This window comes from Grampus griseus, assembly GCF_964374135.1.
Source record: "Grampus griseus genome assembly, chromosome: X".
Classification (NCBI taxonomy): Eukaryota; Metazoa; Chordata; class Mammalia; order Artiodactyla; family Delphinidae; genus Grampus; species Grampus griseus.
In genome coordinates, this window is record NC_138999.1 from 21,083,165 (window position 1) to 21,104,471 (window position 21,307).

A 21,307-nucleotide genomic window follows, 5' to 3' on the forward strand; every position below is an offset into this window, starting at 1 on the left:
GAAGCTGCTTAAAAGAGAAAGGAAAAATAAAACAGTGCATTTTAATATGGTCCTTACCAGTAAAGAAGGATAGTATAGACTCAAGTCCTATTTGAGAATTAAGTCCTTGCATCCTAGAAATATTGTTGTTGCCCCAGCCATTTTAAGATTCTAAAATTTCATACTGAAAACCAAAGGAACATTTTGAGACAGATGGAACATTCTAAGAATGCTGCATTAAAAATTTTTTTTCACCACAGCATTTCGTTTTTATCATACGCCTGTCTCTGTATCAAGCAGACAGTGGATCTCAACCTTGGCTGCACATTACAATCACCTGGAGGGGATTTTGTGTGTGTGTGTGTGTGTGTGTGTGTGTTTTAAGGTTTATCTGAACCAGGTCTTTCTTTTATTATTATTATTATTATTTATTTTATTTTTGGCTGCATTGGGTCTTCGTTGCTGCACGCGGGCTTTCTCTAGTTGCAGTGAGCGGGGCTACTCTTCGTTGTGGTGCGCAGGCTTCTCATTGCGGTGGCTTCTCTCGTGGCGGAGCATGGGCTCTAGGCGCACGGGCTTCAGTAATTGTGGCTCAGTTGTGGTGCACGGGCTTAGTTGCTCTGCAGATCTTCCTGGGCCAGGGCTTGAACCCGTGTCCCCTACATTGGCAGGCGGATTCTTAACCACTGCGCCACCAGGGAAGCCCACCTGGATGGGTTTTAAAAAGAGTGATGAGTCAGCCCACCCTGGAACATTAGGTTAGAATTTCTGAGGGTAGGCAAGGGCCCTAGTGTTTATAAAAATTCCCTCTGTGATTACTAAACTTTTCAAAAAACACATGTTGATGAATTCTAATGTAATGTATGAGGACCACTAAGTATTTTAAATGTGATTTCTATATATGACCTCTATGGTTATTATTATATATATGATTTCTATATATTCATATAGTTCTGTATATGAAGTTATGAGAATAAAAGGTATATATGCTTTCATACGTGTATCAAGTTAAATACATACTTAAAAAGGAGAAGGGGGAAGAGCCACACAAATTGTTTTATGGAAAGCTCGTTAATTTGCATTTCAGGTGAACGGTAGAAGATTATTAATGGGCTCTTCCAGTGGAGCGCAGTGCCAACAACAGAATGCTTGCAATTGCTTGTGTTATAATCAGTATTCAATATATTATGGTATACATTTATAAACTAATTGTTAAGCTTTTAAACTTGGCATATAGAATTACTTTTAAATGTAATTTTATTTTAAATTGCTTTCACTCTTTCCTCACTTTTCAATAAAATCATACATTTGATAAATCAAATTTTCCTAAAAAAAATGAGAAGGGAATTAAGTTTCTAAAACAAAATGAGTTCTAATGTGACAAAAATTAATTGTATGAAAGTAGAAAGCCCATAGCACCTTTAATACTGTGGGGGTCTTTTTTGGCTCTGTTGGGTCTTTGTTGCTGTGCGCAGGCTTTCTCTAGTTGTGGCGAGCAGGAGCTACTCTTAGTTGTAGTGCACGGGCTTCTCATTGCTGTGGCTTCTCTTGTTGCAGAGCTCTAGGTGCACGGGCTTCAGTAGTTGTGGCTTGCGGGCTCTAGAGTGCAGGCTCAGTAGTTGTGACGCACAGGCTTTAGTTGCTCCGCGGCATGTGGGATCTTCCTGGACCAGGGCTTGAACCTGTGTCCCCTGCATTGGCAGGCAGATTCTTAACCACTTGCCACCAGGGAAGCCCCCACAGCATCTTTAATATTTCCACATTTTTGGTGAGAATTTACCATCCTTGTTAAGTCTTCAGGTGTATCGCTGACACTTGACAAATGGCAGATAATTAGCATTGCTCAACCTTGTCTCTTCTCTGGTGTGGATATGATTGTATAAACCTAGGCTGAGGAATATTTGTGTATAGAAATGTCATCTTCCCTGTATCTCTTCTAGGAGACCTCCTGTATAATGATTTAATGACATCATCTGATCCTGCATATGCCGAGGAATTATGTTCTTTACAACATTTTAAAGTGGTTCTGAGATCTGCAGTTTTGTCACCACCCTCTCAGTCTTGACTGTGACTCACCATAGTCTCTTTCTGAGTAGTTTCACCCTCCCTTCTGTAGGAAGTGCGTAGTTTTGCCTAGGCCTAGCACTGTATGAGCAGGGTCCAAAAATCAACATGGCCAGGGGAGATGTTGGTCAAAGGGTACAAAGTTGCAGTTACATAGGATGAATAAGTCTAGAGATCTAATGTGTACAGTATGACAGCTATAGTTAATAATACCGTATTGAACACTGGAAATTTTCCGAGAGTAGATTTCAGGTGCTCTCATCACAAAAAAAAAAAAAAAAAAGAAGTAGTAGTAACTATGTGAGGAGAAGATAATGTTAAGTAGCTTGACTTTCGTAATAATTTCACTATGTATCTCAAGTCATCGTGTTGAGCACCTTAAATATATACAATTCTTATTTAAAAAAATAAAATTACAATAAAATAAATGGGACAGTCCCTAGGCTGCATTTCCCAGTGTTCCTCACAGGAATCAGATAATAGGAATGGGATTCTGCAACCCCCTCAGTATGCAGCAATTCGAATGAAAATAGACTGTCTATCTTTTGAAATGTTTTGGGCTTTTTCTTGCAAACTGGTTTACTTAGCTCCCTGTCTTTAGGGCTGTCAGGACCTTCCTGACAGTTTTTTCATGATCTCACCTACCAAAAGTATTAAATGTCCCTTAAAGAAAGAAACAAGTGATTTGAAAAGGAGAGGATTCCATTATGGTAATATACATTGTATATTACACAGTGCATTGCAATTTTCAAAGCATTTTCACACCCTTTCCTAATGTGTTCCTCACAGTAATCTTGTGAGGTACATAGAGCGATACCCCTCCAGCACATCCTAACCTAGGATGATAGAAGCCCTCAAGTTGCCCATGTTGGATGTCATGGTGTTTGTATTTCTCTTAATGTCACATTGTCTTTTCCTCCATTCCCACAGATTTAATTTGCTTCTTGGTCCTCTTAGCTTTCTTTTTTCGTTTTTTCCTTTTTTGTGGCTGCGTTGGGTCTTTGTTGCTGTGCACGGGCTTTCTCTAGTTATGGCGAGTGGGGGCTACTCTTTGTTGTGGTGCGCAGGCTTCTCATTGTGGTGGCTTCTCTTGTTGCGGAGCACGGGCTCTGGGCACGTGGGCTCAGTAGTTGTGGCGCACGGGCTTAGTTGCTCGGCTGTGTGTGGGTTCTTCCCGGATCAGGGATCGAACCCGTGTCCCCTGCATTGGCAGGCAGATTCTTAACCACTGTGCCACCAGGGAAGTACCATCTTAGTCTTCTAATTGATCTTCCTGTCTTGGCCTATTCCCTTATCAGTCCACTGTCCACACTGTTCACAGGATTACCTTCCCAAAATAGGGTTAATGATGTTACCTTGCATTTTAAAAACCTTCAGAGGATTCTCATTTCTTACAGATTGAAATTCAAATTCCTTAGCGTGGCACTAGTCCCCAAGCTAGTCTTGCCACCTTCTTCTCCATCCTCACTGCCCACCGTAAGTTATCTGCATGCTGCCCCGGGGGGGCCTGGTATTCCTCAAAGTTCCCACGTGCTTTTCTCCCTCCCTGCCTTCACTCCTGCCATCTTCTCTGCCTGGAATCCCCTGCGCGCACTCACATGGCCCCAACTTGCGAAATTCTCCTTACACCTTCAGCAGCACAGTCTCTGGAAAGCTTTCCTTCCTCAATTCTACAGGCAGAATGTCCTCTCTCCTGTGTGTCCATAACCCCTGAACACAACGTGGGACGGCATCTATCGGCAAGCAGCTCTCTCCTGCACAGACGGCAAGCTCCTGGTGAATGCCAGCTGCACTGTTGAGTGCCTTATTTCGCTTCATGTCCCCGGAGTAGAGCAGAGCTCCAGGGACATGGCAGACACAGGACTTGTTTATTTGAGTGAGGGAGTGATTTTTAGAACCTTCAGAAAGGCTGTGGGTGGTATTTAATGGAATAGCCAATTAATTCCTATTTTTTATTATTAATGACTCCACACTCAGTGGACAGTATTTTCTGGAATGTCAGCTTCAGTCTCTCTCACAATGTAAATTTCAGTCACCTTAGGAATCTTAAGAAGTTCTCTGTGTGTGTGTTACAAAGATGTGGTTTTGATCTTTTCTTTTATCTAATAGCACTCCTACCTGTCCCCCAGACCACGGCCAGGAAACTGGCTTGTTAGTGGCAGGGCTGGTTTTGAAACTCCTGTTGGCGTAAGCTCTCTTTAACGCTGGCAGTCATAGCTTTTTCCTGTTAACAGCATAGCTAAATACGCAGACATACAGCTCTGAGAAGCCCTTAGCGCCCTGTGTGTGCTTGGGTGTTTGTCTTTTTGTGTGCTCTTCCCTAGCCCTGGCATACACAAATACGCTCTTGCAGAAGAGTGATGGGGCCCAGTTGGCTTTTGCCTCCTGTTGGAGAGTTGTTCTGTTTATTGGTCATCATATGCTCAGTGGTGCTGGTGACACTTAGGGAAAATCAGGAGAGGTGAGAAAGTGGCTGATAATAGGATGTGAAATCTAGACTTCTGTAGGGGGCCTCAGAAAAGCTCATCATATCCAAGTTTAACAGATAACTTGAATTTGTGATATAGAATTAAATATTTTTGGACAACAGTGATGCAGTATATCAGTTCCATTCTAAAGTTGGTAGTAAAAGCAACTCTGTGGGAATAAGCTAGAGCGAGGGAATGGACACGAGTTCAGATGACTTTTTTTGTCAGACCATCGCCAGCAGTTCATAGAACAGCTGTACTTTTTTTTGCTACTTTTCCTCCCTTTTTTTTCTTAAGCAAGTAGAGTGCAGTGCAATTTGCAACAATTGGAACCTTCCAAAAGACAACCAACCAAACAGATAATAAACCAAAAAGAAGAGAATCACCCAAGGCACACACTGGGTAGCAGCTCTGTCTGAGCAGCGTCAGACTCCTAGGGCAGCAGTACCCCCCACCACCCATTCAAAATCCTCTGGACACCCCCTCGTTGTTTCCATTGAAGCCAAGAGTCAGGCAAATAGCTTTTGTGTTTGGCTTTAAAATCAATGTTGTTTTATCATATTAAACTGCCAAGACCATGTCTTCTTGACACGAGACCCTGAAATGCCTATTACAATGCCATGGACTCAGCAGACAGTTTTATGTGAAATCACACACACTAGAAGCATCTAAATTCCCCTTTCTCTGTTTATAAACATGTGGATTGTAAGAACAACTCAGTTTTCTAAACTAATGCTTTACCTGGTTCTTTGGTGATCTTTTAGGTGATTTCAGGCCATCACCACAGAAGTTAATGTCTGATATCCATCAAGACATCTGTTTTATACAAAGAAAAGATGGAATGTTAGGGGGAAACAAACTAGGTTTTGGTAATGGTAAAAAAAAAAAAAAGAATCAGATATATGTTTCGGAAGTTTGGGGAACCGTTTTCTTTGTTAAATTTGTAAGTAAAGCCCTTAGGATGTCTCTCTGTTGCCAATCCAGAAAATGTGCTTCAAGCCAAATTTTGAGCTGCATAAACGTTAATATAATGTTTGTGAAAGCAGGTTATAAGCTTTGTCAGCTGTGGAGCTAAATGTCCGTTTTAAAGATTATACAAAATGTATAGTTGCGTCTTCATGTATACTTTTATAAAATTAGGTTTATGATCTAAGAGTTTTTTTAAAATCTCATAATGCTGGTTATATATACACACACATTTTTTTTAGAAATCAGGAATCACTCCTTTTCTTCTAAAGTAGACAATCAAAATAAGCAGTTTGAAGAGATGGATTTAAGACAGCAAAATTGTATCTTCAGCTGTGTAAAAGAAGTACGGTACCTTAGACCAGAAAACGTGTATTAGCGATGGTTTGATTAGTGACTGCAAAAGCAAAATAAATACCGTAGTGTAAAATACAGTTCCACATGACGGCGTGTTTGGCTAGTACCGAACATCAGAATTTAGGGAGCAGTTAGCACTAAGATATGTTCTCTTTCTTTGCATGAAAATACATTAATAATGAAATCTTAGAGTTCCTTTGTTTCTCATTGATTGCTAGTTAGCAAGAGGTTTGATCAGGTTTTGTTGTTGACGTTTGTTTTCTACGGGGAGGGAGGAGTGTTTGTCATAAACCCATCTCCGCAAAAGTTGTCTTGTTTCTCCTCTTCAAAACTTCCACTGCCTATACAATCTTTGCAGAATAAAGGTGCATGATTATTTATTTTGGATGTGGAAGGTTGATCATCACTTTTTAATGTAAAATTACAGTGTAATGAGCTACATGATAATAAACTTACTTGCACAGGGGTATTTTCTTCGTTCTGTTAATCTTTAAAAAGTCTCTACGTTCACAAAAGAAGATAACTGTTAAAGACCCTAGATTGCAAAAGCAGTGCCACTTCTTCTGAGAGCTTTGGGGCAATCCTCTGATGTGTAATTGCTTTTACATCAGTCACAAGAGAGAGACAAGAATGTGCTTTCCTTGAACTTAACAGTTTGGGCAATTTTCTATAATCCAGTAAATACAAATTGTAGCTTGATTATTCATCTACGTCTGTCAAGCAAATTTTAATGGATGAATGAATGAGTCAAATCTATGCATGGAAATATACAAATGTGCAAAATATGGGTCTAATTACCAGGCTGCTGAATTTACACAAGGTCAGGTAAACAAGGCACCAGTGTAATGATTATTAATTGTTAATAATGCCTTTGGGAAAACATTCACATTTTCCTTCTGAATACCTAACAGTTTGTCTTTCTAGTGACTTTAAACTCTGAAAATTTTAGCTGGGCTAAAAACACAAAAACATTTTTGCCCTATTTGTATCCTTTCCCTATAATTGCCTTCTAATTCTTTTAGAAAAACGAGTAAAATATAATATGTTTTTCAGGACCCTGTTGAAAATCACAGTTTAATATGATGGTGAGAGAATTAAGGGGGGTGGGGGGTAACACTCTCACAGCAGAATGAAATAGCTGCTGTCTTTTGTCTTCATTGAAGGGATGAGCATGCCCCGCCATCCTCCACCCTCTTTTCAAACGTAATCGACATTCTAAAACACAAAACCAAGGTGGTAATAAAGGGAAGGAAATCAAAGCAGGCTTTTTTTCCCCTCTATTTACCATAGTAAGTCAACATTTGACTCTGTCTTGATATTCTATAAAATGAATGTTGGAAAAAGAATAATAGCAATGAGTAGTTTCCCATCGAATGCCCAAGGGCCGAAATAATTGAGGGAGTACTTGCCGAGGTTTTTCTTAGTTCAGTAACTCTTGATCACTGTGCAGTTTTGTAGCAGTGCTATCATTAAGGGCTCTCCATGTCTGGAAGGACACCCCCCCTCTCCCAGCTTTAATCCAAAAGTCATAAATTGTAGAAGTAACATGTCGTCTGCAGATCACCCAGACGAAAACACTGCATCTTGAGAAGTCTTATCTTTTTGTCACTGTGCTTTGAAAATCTTTTGAAGATTTTGCATTAATGGTACTGCTGCAGTCTCTTGCTGGGCTGTCTTCTTATCCTCACAAGCTCTACATTCACAAGTTTTTTCCCATGGCTAATCTAAACGTTCTTCCCTCTGTTCTAGGCCTTACTGCCTGCTTCACACCCATGTTGAACATCAGATGAATACAGCCACCTTCCTTTGTGCTTTTTTTTTTTAAATTTAGTACTTGTAAATATCACTCATATCTCTGTTAAATTTCTTTAAACTCTGTAATTGATGACTCAGTCTCATTTCTTCAACATTTTCAGCTGTCATTTTTTGTTTTTCGGGACCTCTATTGTTTAATCATGGGTGCCCTTTGGGGGTTAGATTATTCTGTCTGTAAGCCAAAGGAATTTGGACTGTTTTTTGACCTTAGCTCTGTAGGTAGCATCCTATCCTCTTTTATAATCTACTCTAGAATATAACAGGCACAATTTACACACACTCATGGGTACTGGAGTGGCTTAATTAAATCTCTGTAGAATCATACCCAAACTCTGTATTCTGGCATTTAAGACATTATATAATCCAACCTTCCCTCTCCACATACCCTCTCATCCGATGACACCATCAAATCCCCATTCCTCCGGACGGGGCTTCTTGTTTTCTCACAACTGCCTGGATTGTTCTTGCCCACATGCCATCTCTATCTGTTTAAATTCTTCTCAACCTTCATGACCCAAACCCATCTCAGTTCCAGGAAGCATACTTTCACATTACAACTGTGGAAGGTTTTTTCTCCTCTGTGTTCCTAGAGAACTTTAAATGTATAACTTCTCTCCTGCAGTTTCTTTCAGTCTATCGTAGTTACATTGTTTCATTTGGCAAATAATTTTGTTTCCTATAAGTTTTTAGATTTCTAGATAGTGGGAGAAATAAGACTAGTGTTTTGTTGTTGTTGTTGTTGTTGTTGTTTTTGGCCACACCACGGCTTGCAGGATCTTAGTTTCCTGACCAAGGATCGAACCCAGGCCCTCGGCAGTGAAAGCGCTGAGTTCTAACCACTGGACCACTAGGGAATCCCCAAGACTAGTAGTTTTTGAGCTCTCTAACACTTTGCTAAGCATCTTTTACGTACGTGGTATCATTTAATTCTGGTAGCAACCCTGTGAAGGTAGGTGATATTTTTTTCTACTTTTACAGATAAGGAAGCTGAATATTGTAATCAGACACTCAGCCAGTGTTAGAAGGATAATACATTGTAGAGCTGGGATTTTAACTTGGGCCGCTGATTCAAAGTTCATATATTCTTTTCAGAAAGCCTTCTTCACATAAGAGTGTGACAGTTTGCATCCTGCTCTATCAAGTTACTAGAAAATTCAAAGAACAAAATAGGTGTTCAGTAAATGATTGAATTTATCACTATGGAAGTCCTATTGCTTCAACTGCTAATGGTCATGTGAATTGCCAATAAAATAGCCAAAGCCTTAGTAAGGGCCCTCTGTACCCTGAGAGATGGCTGACACATGAAAGGTTTGGCAGTTGTACTCCCACATAAGACTGTTTACTTGAGACATTCTTTTTTTGTTGTTTGTTTGTCTGCTTTTAAGCTTTCCTCTTGTTGATCCCTACATTCATTGGTATTGTTAAATGTCACGCTTCTCATTTACTATTTGCATTTCATTTTAAGAAAGTAAATCTCATTGTAGTGGCATGAATAATTTATGCTTCTGTCAAGGAACTATTAAAACACTAGACATTGAAAAATATGCACATTCTGAAGTTTGTGTAAAAACTAAGAACTGCTTTTGCCTCACCCTGAGTGTTTACTCCAGCAGTAAACCTGGGTGCTTACTAAAAAAGCCATGATGGTCTTACTGACTTTAATTTAGGACTCCGTGCCAAGTTGTAATTATGGTTATAGGTAAGGAAAATTTGGCATTTTATCTTTCATAGAAGATAGGCCTTTGTAACTTTGGGGGAGCTGTTTATATTTGTATTTAAAGCAGGGAATTTTTTTTTCTGAGGTATATTTATTCTTGAAGAATTTGTAGTTATAAGGATTAGGAAAGAAGATTGCCCAACCTAAGAATAAAAAATTTGATTTGATGGACACAGGCAACATGACTGAGCTTTGGGGTGACAAAAATATGATGTTTCAGGTATCTGAGGTTTCTTCTTATCAACTTCTGTGCATATTGATAAGTTCAGCCTATTTTGGAAACAGTTACTAATGCCATAATGCATTTTCCCATATCTTCCATCTGAAGTTTTTACTATTATTGATTGAGGATTCAATTGAGAAATGTGTTTAGAACCCTGCATTCTGTGGTAATCATAGAAGTCAGTGGGAAGACAAGAAAATTGTATTGAAAGAAATTGTGTGCGTGTGTGTTTTGTGTTTCAGCATAGATTATCTCTGCCAAAATAATAGCTGTCATTTTCTTCTTGTTATATTAGTGGCCTGTAGCTTACCACTATCCCTTTTGCCTTAGTTTTGCTTCTGACCACTGGCTATTACCCTCAGCAAGAAGACCTTTTTAATTGAATGTCCGAATTTGCATGATTCTTGTCCTAATACCATCATAATTTTGATCCATTTCAAATTAGAGAGCCCTAAGTTGCGACCTCTCACCTCAACACGAGAGCCCTTTAACATTCAGGGACTTTGAAACTTCACTTCTGTTTAGAATTTCATATCATGCCCATCATGGGGGGAAGAGATGGAAAATGTATACGCTGAGCCTATAGGACTTCCTGCAGTGCTTATTAATCCTTTATGGATCATTTGAAATGTTTCTAGTTTATTTAAGCTTTGCTGCTTGTATCAGATTGTTCCTACGAAAAAAAAGTGATCATGCTTTGAATTTTTAAAAATGATCTCACTTTCAAGCAGAAGCACTTTTATGCTCCATTAAAGTTGAATTTGCCAAACTCTTACATCGCATTAACACAAGCTTTACTGGATAGATAAACGTGTTGTTCAAAGACTGGCTTGAACTTTACCAAACTGCATATTAAGATTTTTATCTTTATACTTTTTATTTCTTAAATTATTTTAAAACAGACTAGTAAAATAGACTAAGTTTGCCCAAAAGTACTGCTTTAATGACAAAATAATTTTTCCATTTGATTTAAAATATTAATATAGATTATGAGCTAATTTGAATATGAAGCTAAAATAAAATATTTTGAGCTCTTAAGTAAAATTTTTTTATATTTGTTTCATATATCGTTAATATCTCAATAAACTGTTTTGATTTTGTTTCTTGAAATTTGTGTATTTAATCATTTTGACATTTCTGATTTTTACTCAAGTCTGTCATGTATCCAGTATTTTTTTTTTTTTTTTTTTGGAAATTTTAGTAGGTTTGCCAACAAAATGACTCATTATTTTCCCCCTTTCCAATTAATGGGTTTTTAAAAATATGCACAGGACATCCTCCAGTTTTCTGTGAATTACAGTGTTACACTCTTTGTTTTTATTTATTTCATGAAGTTTTTAGCTTGGAAATAATCTTCGAATGAGTATACTTTTGACCTAGAGTTACTTAGAAAATTCTAGTCTCATTTGTACCATGGCTTCCTGGCTCCCAAACACCGTTATAAGAACTTGGTCTTTCCTTTATGTCTCCTTGGCCTTGAGGTTTTAATTTAATGTGTTTGTTCTTCAGAAAGAATGTAAGCTAGTTTTCAACTTGAAATGACTTTTTGTATTTTTTTAAATACGTGAAACGTTTACAAAGTATGAGGTTTTATTTTATCCAAAAATTATTCATGCATGCTTTTCTTAAAGAACTAATTTACATTAACATGTATAGTGACCTTGAAAAAATATATTTTAATGGTAATGAAAATAAAATTTAATATCGACCTAAATCTTTTTTAGGTCTCATAGATTCCACATTTTTAGCTGTTGAGTCACTGGGGTTCTTAAAAAGAAGGAAAATGCATTTTCAGGAAATTTCTTTTTTAAGGTAAACAACAAATTGTACACACAGAGGGAAAGGAGAACCTTTTATATGCCTCGTGGAGGGAAATTTCCAAACTCTTAGATGAAATATTTAGTAAGTTATAATGTACAGCTCACTGTTTCTGAGAGACTGATGGTAACTTTTTTGTAATAACTGTATTAACTTTGACTTCTAATGGAAAAATCTACACTCAATTCATTTTCACTAATTCACTTTATTCTTGTCTCCTAGTGTTCCCATGACCTTTCAGAAATGTGCAGTTCATATTTTGTGCTCTACAAAAGCTGCCCCTTAGGTTGTATTGAATAACACAAAGTTGAATTATGAACATAATGGCAGTTCTCTGTGGCATTTCCAGTTCAAGCTTACTTTCAGTCTGTTAAATTCATAAGTGAAGTGTTTTTTTAATGTTGTCCATGTTAGGGAAAAGGTTAAATAATGCTGGGCTTCTCTTCGTGGGCAAACAGGGAGAGTCATTTTGGTTGTTTAGTGGAAGGTTGTGTTCTCATATTTTCATTCCTCGGTCAGCATAGATGATGTTCCGGATTGTTTTGGAGCTTTCAGATAGGGCTTACATACTTCTCAAATATTTCATGAACTGCTCATGGTACAGTGGAACTGAAAATCTTCCAGGGATTAACAGCTTGAGACATGGCATTACTTCCCACAGTTGTACACTTTGAGAAACCTTGAGAGGAAGGGAGAGTCACAATGACTTGGAATTCTCTGAGAACTCTGATTTCCAGCAGAAAAGCCTGGTGGCACCCAGTGGATGATGGGAATTTTTTTTTTATTGGAGTATAGTTGATTAGCAATATTGTGTTAGTTTCAGATGTACAGCAGAGTGATTCAATGATACATATACCTGTATCTATTCTTTTCCCATTTAGGTTATTGGGGTTTTTTTTTTTTTTTTTTTTTTTTTTTTTTTGGCTGTATTTATTTATTTATTTATTTTTTCGGTACGCAGGCCTCTCACTGTTGTGGCCTCTCCTGTTGCGGAGCACAGGCTCTGAACGCGCAAGCTCAGCGGCCATGGCTCACGGGCCCAGCCGCTCCGCGGCATGTGGGATCTTCCCGGACCGGGGCACGAACCCATGTCCCCTGCATCGGCAGGCAGACTCTCAACCACTGTGCCACCAGGGAAGCCCTGGGATTTTTTTTTTAACTTGAAGCATTTCAAAAAATGTAATTTCACTTGATATTTATCTTTCGTCAACCAAGAAAACTTACCTTTTGGTTATCTATTCGGATTTAATTAATGTAATCATCAGTGAGTTGTCTGTTGTGAAAAGGACATAGAGAAGATGCACTGTTTTCCATTTTCCAAGTAAAATGGATCCCTGAGAATTCATCACAAGGCAATGGTTTCGCAGCATTCTGATGCAATATTTTAAATATGCCTTCAAGAAGAAAAGCCCACAACGCTGTGCTGTATATTGTCAGGAAAGAAGACCGAAATGCATGTACATGGGAATTACACTTGTTCACAAGTCTGCAGTTCTCAGGCAGTTTTAAGACTTTGGTCCCACATGATGTATCATCCCATGGAAGAGGGTGGGTAGGTGTTACTGCGGTATCCAAGTGGGGCACACCCAAAGGCTCCCCAGGTGAAAGGGGCCTGCAGTGAGATGAGGGGAGAGCTTTGAGTTGGCTCCTGCTCTTTTGCCACAGGGCTTCTTTATCGGCCTCCTGCAAAGGAAGGGCTTTTGGATTCTCACCAGCAACCTAGCCTGAGGGAAGCTAGAGTGTTCAGCCAGTCCAAATTGCCCTTGATATCATAAAGTTTAATTGCATTAGTTTAAAATTGAAAGAACATTTCTTCAGCTCCTGCAGTGTGTGACATATTACTTCAGGCCCCGGGGGTTCAAAGCTGAATGATAGGATCCTCTCCCTTGGGGGCTGAGGGACTGGCCTGTGGATGCCCTTGTGTCTCCCTTTCTTCTTCCTCTTCCCTTCTTTCCTCCATCCTCAAAATACCCTTAATCTTTTATGTTGGCATGTCTGGGCCTCCAGCACTTAGAGCCATGCTCGCTGTCTTGCTTTCCAGGTCTCCCAGATCAAAATATCCATTCCCCCAGAGATACAATTGAAATGATGTTTTACATACAGGTCCAGCATGTTGTTTGCCCTTAAGAAGTGTTCGTTTTAATTATTTGATATTAAATTCAATTCATACAAATGTGTAAAAAATTCAGCTCTCTTGGGGCTGGGGGAGATGGGGATGTTTTCTCTTTAAAAGTCATTTCAAATACTATTTTGGTCATGATGTTCCTGGTGAGGGCAGCCAGGATGGAAGCTGGGCTGGATGAAGGACAGATCCTTTCTGCTTAGGGAATCAGTTTGCCAGACACGTGAACAGCTGTATCTCCACTCCAGGTACCTGTACCCACATCCTTCTGAGATCATTGATGCTCCAGTGATGCAGTAAATGTAGCAGTAGAGTGGAGAGTCTTCCTCCTTTCATGTTGGCATGGAAAATGCCTCAGGTATTTGACTACCTTGATGCTGGAGGCTTTTGTGTGATCGGTAACAGTGTGTCTGGTTTGTGGCCAGTTAGTGAAGTATCTCAGACCTTCTTTCCTCCACAAAATTTATAAAAACCCATTCTGTTGCAAAGGGCTTTCCTTCCTCAATGATACTTTGGAGTCCCACTTGTGGAAATGTCAGTATCTCTGCTGGCTTCTAATATACAAGGCCTTCTGAGCATGTTCCCAGGGAAGGAGAGTTGATTAGGTAGACTTCTCTGGTTTTAGTTAATTAATGGCCTACTCCAGCTCCATTTCCTGCTTTCCTGGAGGAACACTCAGTGACTGTACTTATGCAGCAAAGTCAAATTCGTTAGTTTTATTATATGAAACGTCAGATGAAGAGCTGAAGAGAATCTTTTCCCAGTAGCATCTCCTAAGCTCCAGAATGGAATCACAAGGAGGGCAGTGGAGTAGTGCATGGACAGGCCTGCCTAAGATCATCTCAGCATCCGTGTGAGGCACGTCAGGCTTGCTGCAGATGGGTGAGACATGAAAATAGATTCAGGGGCTAGTTAGAAGATTCAGAGACCAAGGTCAGGAGAGCTGGGGAGCTGACTCTAAAGTTTTCTTTGAACCTGTTTCTGTAACACACGAAAACAGCCGCTAAGGTGGACAGTATTTTCTTCAGAGGTTTTGTCTGAATGCTTCTTGCAGTTTAGAAATTGTAGGCCCTGGGAATATATATATTCAAATCCTTAGTAATCTAAGTATTCAGAAGGGCATAGAGTATTTTGGGCTTTGAGAGGGCAAATGTCAGGATTAGCAGCTGATTTTTTTAAGGATAGTTTTTTTTTCCCTTTCTTCCATCGTGCTAGCACTCTATCTCAGCCTGGCTTCTGGGTTTTACAACTTGATAGAGTATGCCATTTAGCCTCATGATTTATACATATTAAGCCTTATTTTTATAAATACATGCCCACTTATCACAGCCACACCACTGAGGACTTAGTAAAACACAGATTGCTAGATGCCACCCCAAGAGTGTCTGATTCCGGGTCTAGGGTGGGGCCTGAAAATTTGCTTCTCTGACATGTTCCCAAGTGATGCTGATGCTGCTGGTTCAGGGACTACTTTGAGAACCACTACTCTAGATATTCACTGAGGTTTACTACTCAGCCAGGAGCAGTTGCAAGAAAACAATAACAGCATGAAATCCCAATGTAATAATGGTGGAGTAATGAGATTTAGTTAAGAGAAAATACTTTCTGTGATAGGAATTTGTGTGCATTGTCCTAACCTCACTTATGGATAAATCATGAAGACTTATGAGGAACCTCATGTTTGTTTTTTAAAATTATGTCACAGAATTAGAGAAGTCTCTTGCTAGAACAGACCTTAACACCATCTAGCTAGAGGCAGAGGCAGGAGAAGTGATTGGTTAAGAAAACTGTGTTAGGGAAGGGAGCTTTTAAGAGAACTAATTCCCCAAATATAAAAGGAACCATTTTAGTATTTAGTCAACATTTAAAATGTTTAAATTAAATTCGGCGCCAAAGTTTATTTTAGGCCTTCTGAGCCAAAGGTCTATAGTGATTTTAATATAATTTTTTCCAGTTGCAGAGATCCTTTGATGGCTTAGTTTTTGGGTCCACAGCCCTAGGTTCTTGGGAAATCTGATACCAGAGGCAGCCCAAAGAAAATTTTGCCAAATGCCAAGTCTTCAAAGAATTAGCTACTGTAATTAGACAAGGAAAAGAAATAGTATATAAAAATTGGAAGGGGAAGAGGTAAATTATCATTATTTACAGATCCATGCAAACCCTGAAAACCTAATGAAATCAGCCAAAAATCTAACAGACAAAAAGAATTTAGGAGGAGTTCCCTGGTGGGGATTCCGGGCTTGCACTGCTGAGGCCCAGGTTCAATTCCTGGTCAGGGAACTGAGAATCCCCCAAGCTGCGTGGCACGGCCAAAAAAAAAAAAATCAATAAAGTCACTAGTTAAAAATTAATATTAAAAAATCATAGCTTTGATCTACACCAACAACAATCAGAGAATATAATGGAAGAACTAAATACCATTTACAGTAATGACCAAGAAGATTAAATACCTAGTAATAAAGTTAACAAGAAATGTGAGATATATATAGATATAAAGTAAACTTTAAAATGCTACTGAAGGTCTTAAAAGAAGACTTGAGTAAATGGAAAAGTGTATCCTATTCTTGGCTAAAACTTTTCAACAGTTTAGGATCATTCTCTTTTAAGTTTATCCATAAATTTAAAGCTTCCTCCATTAAAAAACAATTGCAGGAAAATTCCTACAAAGAAGATGACCTGCCAGTTATTAAAAATTTTAGGAGTTTAGGGTAATTAAAGTCTTTTGGTGCTCTCCTGATTTTGATGGAGCCAATAGAGAAAGTCCAGAGATATATCTAAAAGTTGCACTTAGTATTACATAAAGAGGTGGTTCATATCAGTAGGGAATAGTCAACCTTGAAAAAAAAAATACAGTTGTATTTCTTCCTTGCTCCCTACACTAAAACAAATTCCAGATGCCTCAAAAACTTAGACTTAGAAAATGAAACTGTAAAAGTAATGGATATTTTTAATTATCTTGGAGTTGGGAAGACTTTTTGAAACAACACAAAAATCAGACTCCAAAGAGGAAAACTATCAATAAATTTGACTACAAATTAAAATATAAAAATTTCTGCAGGGCAGAAGTTACATATACAGACACACCCCATAAAGTCAAAAGAGAAATGATGAACAAGGGAAAATAATAGCTGCCTGCGTAGCAAATAAAGGGCAAATTTCCTTCACATATAAAGCAGTCTTGCAAATCAAGGAGAAAAAGACCAATAACCTAGTAGAAAAATCAATTGGTAAAGGACAGGAACAAGCAGTTCATAGAGGAAGAAATGCAAATGGCTTATAAACATAGGTAGAGATGTTCAAGCTCACTCTTAAGTTCAGAAGTCCAAACGAATACCATTTTTCACCTATCTGAATGACAGAGATCCAAAAGTTAGATAATAGGTAGCCCTATCAGTAGGCAAGGGTGCGGGGAAAGGAGTACTCGAATGCACTGCTGGGCAGTGTGGAAACTGGTACGCCTTATTTGGACCACAGCTTGGTGACATCTTTCAAAATTTTAAATGAATATACCTTTTGACTCAGCAATTCCAATTTGGGTATCTCTCCTTACAGATATGCAGGACTTGCAGATGTTGTCAAAGGTACTGTACAAGAATATTCCTTGCAACATTACTGGTAATAGTAAGAGACCAAAACCAACCTAATTGTTGGTCAAAAGAGGACTGATTTATTGAATTATTATAATCATACAAGAGAATTCTGTGCCGCCATTAATAAGAACGTTGATGGTCTATCTATGCTTAGAGGGTATAATTTCCTCTACTTTTAAGTGGAGAAAAGCAAGATTTAGCACAGTGTATATGATACATTTCTTGTATTTTTAAAAACAAAGGGAGAGATAGTTGTAGTGTAATACATTTTACTTAACCCATTATATTCAAATTATTTCAATCTAATGAATATTTAAAATATCAGTTGGATACTTTATATTGCCTATTTTGGACTAAGTCTTTGAAATTCGCTGTATATTTTACACTTACAGCACAGTGCAATTTGGACTAGCCATGTTTCAAGTACTCAGGAACCACGTATGGCTCTTGGCTCATGCACTAAGCAGAGTAGGTACAGAGAGCAAAGAGCACTGGACTAGAAGTTCAGAGACCCAGGTGGCCCTGCAGCTTATTGCTGTGACAGTGTACACGGAGTCTACTTTTTCCTGGGCCTCATTTTCTTCAGATAGAATGCGAAGGATTAGACTAGAGCTCTAAAGTTCCTTCCAACTTTAAAATTTAGGGTTCAAATATATTTCATATTATTTGTCAAAGTCAGAAATGGAATTGCACTTGCTTTCAGAGACACAGTTTTCACCAGCACTCCTAAAATTCTGTGTTCCTAAGTGAAGCATACTTCATATCGTAGGGACTGTATTGTCAGTGCTAGAGTAAGGGTTTGTTTATTGGTTTGTTTAAGGGAAGAATGTTACTAAGCTACATACATGTTATAAACCAGGTAGGAATTGGTCAGTTCTTCTAATAGAATTACATCCAGTATGAGGCTTTGCTAAGAATTCTAATGGCACATGGAGAACTTCAAAAGAGTAAAAGAGAGACTCACATCAATAGTATCTAAAGAAAGAGTAAATGGTGAAGGAGAAAGAGTTGAGAGGGCGGAGTTTTTTAGTACAGTTCTGTTTATAAACTTTATTCTTCCGAAGATTATAACCAGTAGTTCCCTTAGAACAGTAGAGAATGAGAATCACACAGACAGTGAATCTCAACCAGAGCCACACATTGGAATCACTTGGGGAGATTTTTAAAATCCTGATGCCCATTCTATACCCCAGACTGGTGGTTCCCAAAGCGTGGTCCTGGGACCAGCAGCAGCAGTAGTATCTCCTGGGAGCTTGTTAGAGATGCACATTCTCAGGCACCCCCCCCAAGACCGACTGAGTCAGAAACTCTGGGGTGGCGCCCAGCAATCTGTTTTGTAATGTTCCCCTAGTGATTCCACTGTGCAGCCAGAGTTGAGAATTCTAGAGCAAGCAGGATTCAGGGCAGGGATAGCAGGTGGGTTTCATTTTGAGTACCAGTTTTCATCCTATATCGCCTGTGGGGATGGAGCTGGAGATGGAATGCAGTCCACCTGCTTGGTATTTGCCATTCTTGATTTGGGTAATTTATTGGCGTTATAGAGGGTTGGATGTTGCAGTTCACAAATAGAAGTCAAGAAGCATCCTATCCAGTTGAGAAAAAAGAAGAAAAAAAAGAGGAGAAAAGGGGAAAAAAACCCACGGGAACCACAAAAGCCATAGAAGCTACAAAAGGTTGGGACAGGAGGGAACAAGTATACTAAGTAAAATATTATAAGTGAAGAAATTCCAGATAGATTCTAAAATATTTCATTTATAAATAGGGTTTCTTAAAGAAGTTCAAGTGTCATGACGATTTTAGGCCCACTTTATGATCTGTCGTCAAGTCTGTTTGATCAAAAAATACAGCTTGTTGAACCCTTTATCATTTGGCATTGAAGAATCCATTTCCTCTTAACATTTGGGCTTTAGGTAGGAATGCACTTAATATAGGTATGGTAAATTCAGAATGAACTAAGCCAGAAAATAAAATATATTTTCCAAGTATAAAGAGGTTGTCACTGACTGAGAAGGAGTTAACGTGTCACATTCTTTCGATTTTTACTTATCAGGAGAAATCACAGTATCTGTAATTTCAGAGGCATATTCTGAAGAATGTTATATTGTGATCTCTCTAAGCTGAATCTTAGAAATCTATCTGGGAGTTTTCAGACCTGACAAAATAAGAATGGACCCATTACAGTATCACGTTCATTTGATTTTTCAAAAGTTAGGAGGACTGTATATGCAGATCATTTGAGAGACTGCTTTTGCTCTGCCTTGTAATAAGCAGATGGAGGAAAGCAGGCTGGGCTGTGTTGAGAGTGCATCTGGTGCTTCTTGTTTTTCGCGATCTCGGCTGTATAACTTCTGTAAACCCTTTCTGTGTATTTTTCTTTTCTCGTTCCCAAACATTACATTTTACATGGGAAAGTCAATTTTGATAATTTCCAAAAAGCTAGGTGTTACAGCAGAATTTGTGCCTCTTAGAAAAAACTGCTCCTTTACTATAAAGTAGAACCTGCCTTTCATACCTAAGTAAAACAATTCTGATATAACTTTCCTAATCGTCACATTTATTACAGAAAGGATGATAATACTATTTTCCAGACCATGTTTACAAAGAATATGATTTTGATTTCTGTGTTAATTTCTGAGTACTGAGTTTCTGTTCTTAAATTGTTTTGTGAATTGGGCTCTCTGAGTATAAAGTGGCTTTCAGCACATGGGTGGTATTGTCAAACATCTTCCCCAGATAGCAAACACATGCATTTCAACAGCTTTTTGGACAGAACCACAGTTAATAATTTCTTTACAAGAAAAATGTATTTTTTTAATTATCATTATTTTCTCATCTTACGTTCTGGCATTTAAATTATGAAACTTCATCTCGCCATGTAGACTTACCTTGTATTGCCAAGAGGAAAGAAGTGGCTTTTCTGCAAAGCTAAATAGTTTTTACTTTATTGTCTGCTACGAAACAGCTGCTGATACCAGAAAAATGCCGTCTCATCATTGGGCCTGGGGTGTCCAAAAGAGGCAGGAAAAAAATGACTGTAGCTCCCTGTCTGCCCTGGCACTCTCCTCCTTTCTCTCCGTTTTCATTGCCGTGAAGAGCAGGAGAACAATATTCTGCAATTAAGGATTCCATTAAGTTGAAGAAAAGAGCAAATGGGGGATGTTTGTTCTCCAAGCTGAAAAAATTTGTCTGGGATGGGGGTGGATACTGGTAGTGGTATAGAGAGAGGTGGGTGGAGAGAAGAAGTCAGGGCTGTTTGTTGAATATACTGTTAAGGACTGTTACCATCCTAATTAATCAAGTTAGAAATTACAGCTGTAGTCCGTTTCCCCCCAATTCTTGTTATCAATTTTCTTCTCTTTTGAGACAAAGCAAATATAAATTTTGTGTTCATTTGTCATTCGTTCTTTGACTTCAGCATCTCTGAAAATAACAATGTAGCACAAAAGCCCAGTATTTACCTAGTTGTAATGTGGGTTGCCATGGTGTTTTGCAAATTATTGCAATTATGTTCACCATGCGAGTCGCCCTTGGTAACTGGCGAAAAAACTGATAATCCTGTTTTGAACAAAAGGTCAAATTGCTGAATAGAAAGTCTTGATTAACTAAAAGATGTACAAAGTGGAATTATTTCCTACCATTCAGAAATAGTTCTTGATCGGGTTTGGGGGAGGGGGTGAGTAAGTACATCTGATTACTGAAGTACAAAGCATTGAAAGGATGTTGTCTTGAGCCTTTCATGTAGTCTTAATGGTGGCTTTTTTGTCAAATTTACCCATTTGCGGCATTGAAAGAGGCAGCTGCATTTAAGCTGGAGAGACGGTGCTTTTTCAAGAGTTCAGTGCATGGAAAGTTCTCAGCAGTATCTGCAGTTTACTAGTAGCCCCTGGTCTATTAAAACTGATGTGCCGCATTTGAGCCCATTGCTCTCAGTACTTGTGAACCCCTCTGCCTGATGATCTAATAAAGTGCTCTTACTGGACAATCTCTGATCAGCTACTTAAAAAGGAGCTTGGGGGAGGGGCGGCAGGGAGAAGCCTTACAGGCAGTGAGACCTGGTGTATAGGCCAGAAGAGAGCCTCCAGGGGCTAAACCGAGAGGTCTGTCACGACGGTAATCTGTGCTGAGGTATTTGCCATGGGGTTGTGGGTTTTGTGCCCCAAATCCCTCTAAGCTGTGGTCACAGGTTTT

At 38.8% G+C, this 21,307-nt stretch overlaps 1 protein-coding gene and 1 long non-coding RNA gene across 2 annotated transcripts in view; one reads left to right on the forward strand and one right to left on the reverse strand.

Moving 5' to 3' along the window:
- POLA1 (DNA polymerase alpha 1, catalytic subunit) overlaps positions 1-21,307 on the forward strand; it is a 306,776-nt gene that overhangs the window by 175,742 nt on the left and 109,727 nt on the right. The window lies entirely within an intron of this gene.
- Positions 430-20,123, reverse strand: LOC309839221. The gene is made up of 3 exons (XR_014298487.1): positions 20,005-20,123; positions 5,253-5,327; positions 430-687 (listed from the first exon to the last, which is right to left on the reverse strand). It is a non-coding gene; the product is annotated as an uncharacterized lncRNA (long non-coding RNA).